Source organism: Mesoplodon mirus, assembly GCF_964341445.2.
Source record: "Mesoplodon mirus genome assembly, contig: HAP1_SCAFFOLD_1166, whole genome shotgun sequence".
NCBI classification, from domain to species: Eukaryota; Metazoa; Chordata; class Mammalia; order Artiodactyla; family Ziphiidae; genus Mesoplodon; species Mesoplodon mirus.
This window is the reverse complement of record NW_028294909.1, coordinates 118,816-125,722: the sequence shown is the minus strand read 5'-3', so window position 1 is coordinate 125,722 and position 6,907 is coordinate 118,816. Positions and strand designations below refer to the sequence as shown.

The window sequence follows — 6,907 nt, the reverse complement described above, 5'->3', positions numbered from 1 at the left end:
TAAGTATAAAAAATAAGGTATATCCATTTACCACGTCGCATTTTAAAAAAAAAGAAGAGCAAGAGTAGAAAACGTGAAATATGTTAGTTTTTGTGACACTCTCCCTAGCTAAGATAAGTGCACGTTAAATGTAAGATGGCTTTAAAAAACAACCTTTTGAAGGATGCGAGTAATCCTAAATGCTTTATGCCAAGGATTAAAAGTCCGAATGACGACTGCAGAGATTTTCATGTGACACAAAGGTTTTGATTTAAAAAATTAGTACATAAAGGAGGCAACCAGATGATATTTTATTGTTTCTGGTATAATAAAAAGTGATTTCGCCTTTTATGGTCATTGTTTTTCCATGAGATAGCGATTTTTTACTGTGGAATTATACTTCTTGATTCTTCTTCTTTGAACGAGCACGAGGTTGTTAAGTTTATTATGAGGCTGACGTTTCGGCCGTATCGCCTTCTTCAGAGCCTGGAAAGGTCGACTGACAGCGATCTACCAAGCCAAACACGTCAATAACTCAAACAGAGAAATTCAAAAACCAAGTCCTAACCGCGTAAATAACATAGAATACTCACCACTTCTCTGCCTTCGACCAACCGCTAGGTTGTGTCTGCGGAAGAGGAATGAGGTATACTTCCTTCTAGAGTGCCCCTTTATCAGACTAGAAGATCATCCTGATATATTGTGCGAAATCACGTGTGATTAGGAGGCACTCTTCCTTGCGGTTCATGTTTGAGTTTTTGAAATTAATCCAAAATGCCTCAAGAACTTTGCGTGTCGATATGCTAGTTTCTTGATCAAGAATATTAACCTTAACATCAAAATCCTCTCCGTTGTGTCTTTGTGTCCTATGCGTGCCTAGTGGAGTACTCGTTTTGCTTTTAAATTTTCCATCTAGGTGTTCTTCTATGCGGACACAAAGAGGTCTTCCCGTTTCGCCAATATATTCGTCTCCGCAAGTTTGCAAGAAATCAGGTACACTGTACCTGAGATCATGCAATCACCGTCTCTGCCCTGAGGGCAAATGCAAAATAATATAATAAATAAATATAAATAAATAAAATAATGTAATACAAATACAAAATATTATACATTACATGTTTTACACATACATTACATGGACGATGCAAAATTTTTAATAACACCAGCTATTTATCTGTAAAAAGTGAACTACCAAAGTAGGAAAGTACTAGTAACTTTTCTAAGGTGTGTGTACTTTTCATTTTAAGCTTATTTCACTTTAAAACATTCATCATGCCATCTCATTGTGTCATTGGCCTTTTATGTCAAGAAAGTGATTTGGATGTCCGATGGCAAATCTCCATTTTGCTGACGTATGACAATGTGACAATTCATTGTGACAGCTTTCTACCAGTACATCTCACATAAGAGATCCAAGAACAAAACCAAGTTCTTCAGAATTCACAAGTTATTCAGGATGTACTGAATTTTAGTGCAGATGTAGTGCATTCCATAATGATGTACTTTATGTACGAATTTCTAAATAAGAGAAGGCATTTGTACACCGATAGTGTTGGTATACAAGTATTCCTTTGGCTGAGGACTTACTGCATAGAAGGACCTATCTTATGGGCTGTATTATAATATCGCATATATGTATGTTCTCGAACAGTAAGGGTCTAAACCAGCAATAAAAATTGGTGGTAATAAGAATTAATAATTGTTTCCAAACAGAAAATCTTCTCACCCCTAATGTCTGAACAGTCTGAAGAAGAATTCTCAAAGAACTGCAATGATGCTGTTATGTATCCAAATTATTTCCAATAATTTCACTGTCGTGAAAAGAAACACAGTAAGTTAGAACATTTATCATTACTGATTTATTATTACATCATAGTGAAAAGCTGTCCTAAGGTAATGAACCTCAATGTCTAAACAAGGGAATATCTGCGTTTTCTCATTGGCCATAATCTGTAGTGTATATTCTCTTAAAAAGCAATACACTCTTGTCCCAAATTGAGCTGCTCTAAATGGAGGTTTTTTATAAATTATTAGGAGAGAGAACAGTTTTCGAAGAGCTATTCCGGACATACGATTTACGTCGAATTTTCTTTTCTAGTGATTTCAAGAAGTGCGGTAAGAAAACCTCTGGGAATCTTTCAAGGGGTGTATACCGATTTTGGTACACATGGCGTTTTTGTGTTAAGGAAGCGAACCGAAAAGCTATATTCTAGGCAGCAGAATCCATTCAATTTATTCATTAAATTTCATAGAGTACAATTAAAATTAGGAATTGATAACACATTAGAAGTGATACTGTTCAGCAAAAGAAAGTATTGGTTCGATCATACACGAGGACCATTAAGCCTATCATCCCTCCGGAGTCGGGTTGGAGAATTGGTACCAGACTTGTTCAGGACCAATTGGCTTCTTCAAATCCGCATAACTGGCGACTACTTAAGGGTTGAACAACAATTGTTTAATTTTCAATTATGAAGTAGTATAAGTATCAATATCCTTCATATTTTTACCCAGATGTCTCTTTAGTAAATTCCAGAAGATTACACTTTCCTAACCATTTAACAACATAATAACCTTACTGGTTCAATGCGGCACCAGACCAACGAAGCCCTTAAACCTTGAATTTGGTTTGTAACATTGTTGTCGAGCAGTTCGTCTGTTAACAAATCGGAAGATTCAAATCGCTGCTCTCATGAAAACAATCTCAGGTGATAAAATAACGATGGATTGTAGACGATTTATTTATAAAGGTCATAATTTACTTTTAAAATGATATAATCCTGATCAAACACAACATGGCTACTCTGAAAAAAGGAACAGTTGGAATCTACTAATTCTACCAACGAGACACTTTTCTTTTGTTCGCATAGCATTTTGACGTCTTGAAATCGACGATTTTCCTGAAAACGTTTTCAGCAGCGGTCTAGTTTTTAAAGACTTCTTAGTAGTAGTAGCTTTCGAGATTCCTGCGAAAAAATGGTAATCGGTTAGCCAGAGATCCGATGTGAAATGATTCGTATGTGAGGGTTACGTAAATCTATTAGTCGAGAATCTACAGCGTTACAGGTACCAGATTTTGTCGAGGATTTTTGTACAAAATAATTGACTGTTTCTGGTTGCCCTTTTTAAAATGTGTGGCAAATTTGATCTAATTGTCCAAAGCCATATAACATGGATCTAAAAAGCGACAATCTTGCTAATTTCAAAACAATTTCCACGTAAATTAGTTCTTTTATTAAGGCTAGCAAACGGATAAAAAGAATCGCGAAGAAATACCTTTCTAATATGTATCCACCCTACACACATAAATTAGTTGGGCATTTTAGATTCTTTCGAGTTTTTTCTTCGTTTCATTAAACCACAATATTATTTGACATCGGTCTCATCCTATGCACACTTTGGTTTTTTTATGTTTTTTTTTTCATCGATATTTCCGTTTTCTTGCCAAGTACGATAGATTGTTGTGGTTTTTGTTATTATTTGAAAAATAAAGGACAATCAATCAGTGCTGATCAGTCTCGCGCTATGCATTCGACTTCATCAAGCATTGTAGAGATTAATAAATGCATATATTTGCCAATAAAATGACTTTCGGTGGCCTACCGATCTATCACGTCAGTGTGTTTATCCTCTCAACCAAGTCTGGTACCAATATACCGATTCCAGCGGAATGGAAGGTTTAGTGTGCCTGGGTACGGGATCGAACCAAGGATTGTTGGAAAGCGTATTGCAGGCCACCTCTAACTACTACGCTACACGCGCACCATTAGTATTTAAATCAGGTGTATTGCAAATGCCATTTGAACACTTTCAACTATAGCAACACTCCACGAAAGTAGTGTATTGTAACCATTCAGGATTCTTTTTGAGATCAATTGAGAATTGTAGAACTATTTTATAATTTTCTGCGTTATTCGTTTCCATCTACACATGAGACTCTACCTATCTTTATTCATTTATTCACAGATAGGTCAGTGACTCCGTCATTGATTGCCAAATAAAATCATTACAAAATTCTTTCTGGTTGAAAGCCACAAGCCATATGACGTCTTACTTTCAAAGGAAAGGATCCTAGATAGTCGATCTCGCGCACGCTCCTCCTCCTTAGGTTGCAAAAGAATTCTTCATCAGTACTGTCCGATACGCTTGTTGAGTGTTCTCTACAATTTTTACACGAAGATTACCCTCTTCTGCATATCGTGAACTTTGAGTCACAACAACAGCAATCAGGATTCCGTCATGAAACCTGTTGTATGGACCACATCCAGGCCGTATTCAGGACCATAAGAGTATGTCGACAGCATCATTTGCCTCTTGAATTCACTTTTTTCAAATATGACATTACATTAAACGCATTTCCAGCGTTGGAACGAAATGTATCACAAAAACACAGCTTTTATATCACCCTCTAACCATACATCGTGAAAGAGATCCAGAGATCGAAATAAGAAATTAGAAAATCTCTAGTTAAATATAAGATTTGATCCCATCTATTGCAGCGTTTGGTCAGGAACAGCTACTTTGTAAGTAGATTTCTCGTGAAAAGTGTCTTCTGGTTGAAGGCTCCTCTCAAGCGATGTTGAATAGCTCGAGGCCAATGATTGCCTTAGGCGAACTAGCTGGGAGCAAACCTACAAATAATACAGCTATGAAAACCAGACATTGCGAAAAATTACCGACTCACATATATAGTAGACATCCTCAGCTTCTGATCGAAAAGTCGCACGTCCTCTTTGGTAATGGGATGTTCTTCAGGAGGGCAGAATGATAACTCTTCACCAAGAAAAGCATCCGTAAAACGAATCCCTTCACACAGATGTGAAATGTCTTTCAATTTCTCGAAACTAAAACTTCGTGAGCTATAAAAAATACAAGTAAGAAATATGTACAAAACTATTCTGAAATGACAGAGATACCTTTAAGAAAGTAAAAAATAGTGAAACGTAAGGATATGAAAACACCATATTCATGTCTCAAAAAAGAAGAATGAGGAGAAAGTAAATCAACCATCTTAGTCGTTGACGAGTGCGTTCTTCTCCCCAATATACCATCACTTGAAGCTCAGTAGCTGTTCGCTGTTGCTACAACAAAACTACTTTAAATGGATCTAATAAGTTTCGAAATCAAAAGGGAGTACAGAAATACAGGTATGCAAAAACGCCTACTGCTGTTGACGCAGTAGAGACAATTGAGTTCATTGAAGATATGGGAGAATGGAGACGTATGGAAACCAGCTTAAAAAGGCTAAAATAACTGTAGGCGATATTAAGCGCGTCAAAATTTTTTGAAAAGTTAGATGAGCGTTACGATAAATTTTTCTTCAGGATAAAATCATAATTATAAGTTTTAAGTGAATTTTGTTTACGACCACATATCTAAATGTGTTACTACAGAGGACATTTAAATGAAAATAAAAACAAGACGTAAGCAAAATAAATAACAGTGAATATCCTTTCCTTAGAGTCACCACGATCTATCACAATTCCAGGAGCTGGACGAATATCAGCAGGAATGTGTTCCAGAGCGCCAGATTCTGTAGTGCATAAAACGACTACACGGGAAAACGCTCGTCTAAAAGTTCAAGTTTTATAATGAATCATATAAGATATAATCACATACAATGCTCTTCCAATAGCTTCTGAATCAACAACGGTTGTTAGTAACAAACCGGTTTCCTGAGTTTGTCAACGAAAATGAGAAAGTTGATTCATGAGAAGACTGTAAGATATAAGTTCCATTTCGTGAAATACGTAGGTCATCTCTGGCCTTCACTGTAACAACTGCAGCTCCACCCAGTCCTCGAACCGGCATCTTAAAAGAAATAATACTTTATGTAGAAGTGTATTAGAAAAGTAGAAAGAAAAATTAAGAGTTTATTTCAGCTGAAAGTAACCATAAAAATGAAATTAACACCATTGAAGTTACACAACAAAGATTTAAGAAAAGAAAAGAAACAATGAAACATTATCTATAAATAAAAGCTTATAAGAAAAAAAAGAATACCCTATAGTTCACTTGAGGTCCACCTCCTCCCTCCACCGCAATCAGAAGATTTGTATAGAATCGAGCATTCTGAGACGGGGAAAATTCAATTCGAAGCGGAACAGTACGACGTGCATCCAGAAGTAAGATTTGGCTGTCCAAGAGCTGCAACCAATATGGTCGTTCTTCATTAGAGCATTGAATAGTGATAGGAAAGATTTTAGAAAATAACTAGTGTACAGTAAAAGGTGGTCCAGAATGACTGAGCTTCGCCCTTATTTGAAGAGAGGTATCTGTACGATTGGTAACATCAACGTTCGAAACAGCTGTATCTCCAATAGCTACGAAACCGAACGCTACTTCGAGTTGAGGGATATAAAGCACAGACCTAAATCTCAATTTTCAGAAAATAAAGCTGTCATAAAATTCTTATTGGTAAGTGAAAAAAAAACCTCCGCGTCGGATTAGAAGTCAGTTGTGAAAAGCATGGAACCATAGCGTTTGTAGATAAAGAGCTAGATGATCTTGCAGAGGAATGCGGTCGAGAGCTCAACTAAAGATATATTCGTCAACTTCATTCACTCGCACGTCATTAGGTTGTATGGGGCATACGAAAGAAGTGAATAACGACCAAAAACAGCTACGAGCCGCTCTCTGGGGAACTTAGCAAACCTATTAGTTGCCTTACCGACATTTGAAGAGTATAGGTGGACTTACTTCTTCAAGCTCTGAAGTGTCTCACCACTTCTTCCCAATCATAGAATCAACCAGTATACACAGAATCAAGAATGATTATGACTAATGTATGTTGTGTGCAAACCATCCCAGCACAACAGATATAGGAATTATATCTCTGATCATAAAAAATACATAGTTGGTTTTGGCTTACATTTACTCACAAACAGCAATAGGACGCAACATATAGTACTATGCAGCTAACGGAGTG

General features: G+C 36.6%; 1 long non-coding RNA gene across 1 annotated transcript; it reads right to left on the bottom strand.

The window, feature by feature from the left end:
* Positions 1-5,482: 5,482 nt before the first annotated feature.
* Positions 5,483-6,399, bottom strand: LOC309797880. The gene is made up of 3 exons (XR_014292850.1): positions 6,202-6,399; positions 5,648-6,126; positions 5,483-5,550 (listed from the first exon to the last, which is right to left on the bottom strand). It is a non-coding gene; the product is annotated as an uncharacterized lncRNA (long non-coding RNA).
* Between the last annotated feature and the right edge of the window lie 508 nt (positions 6,400-6,907).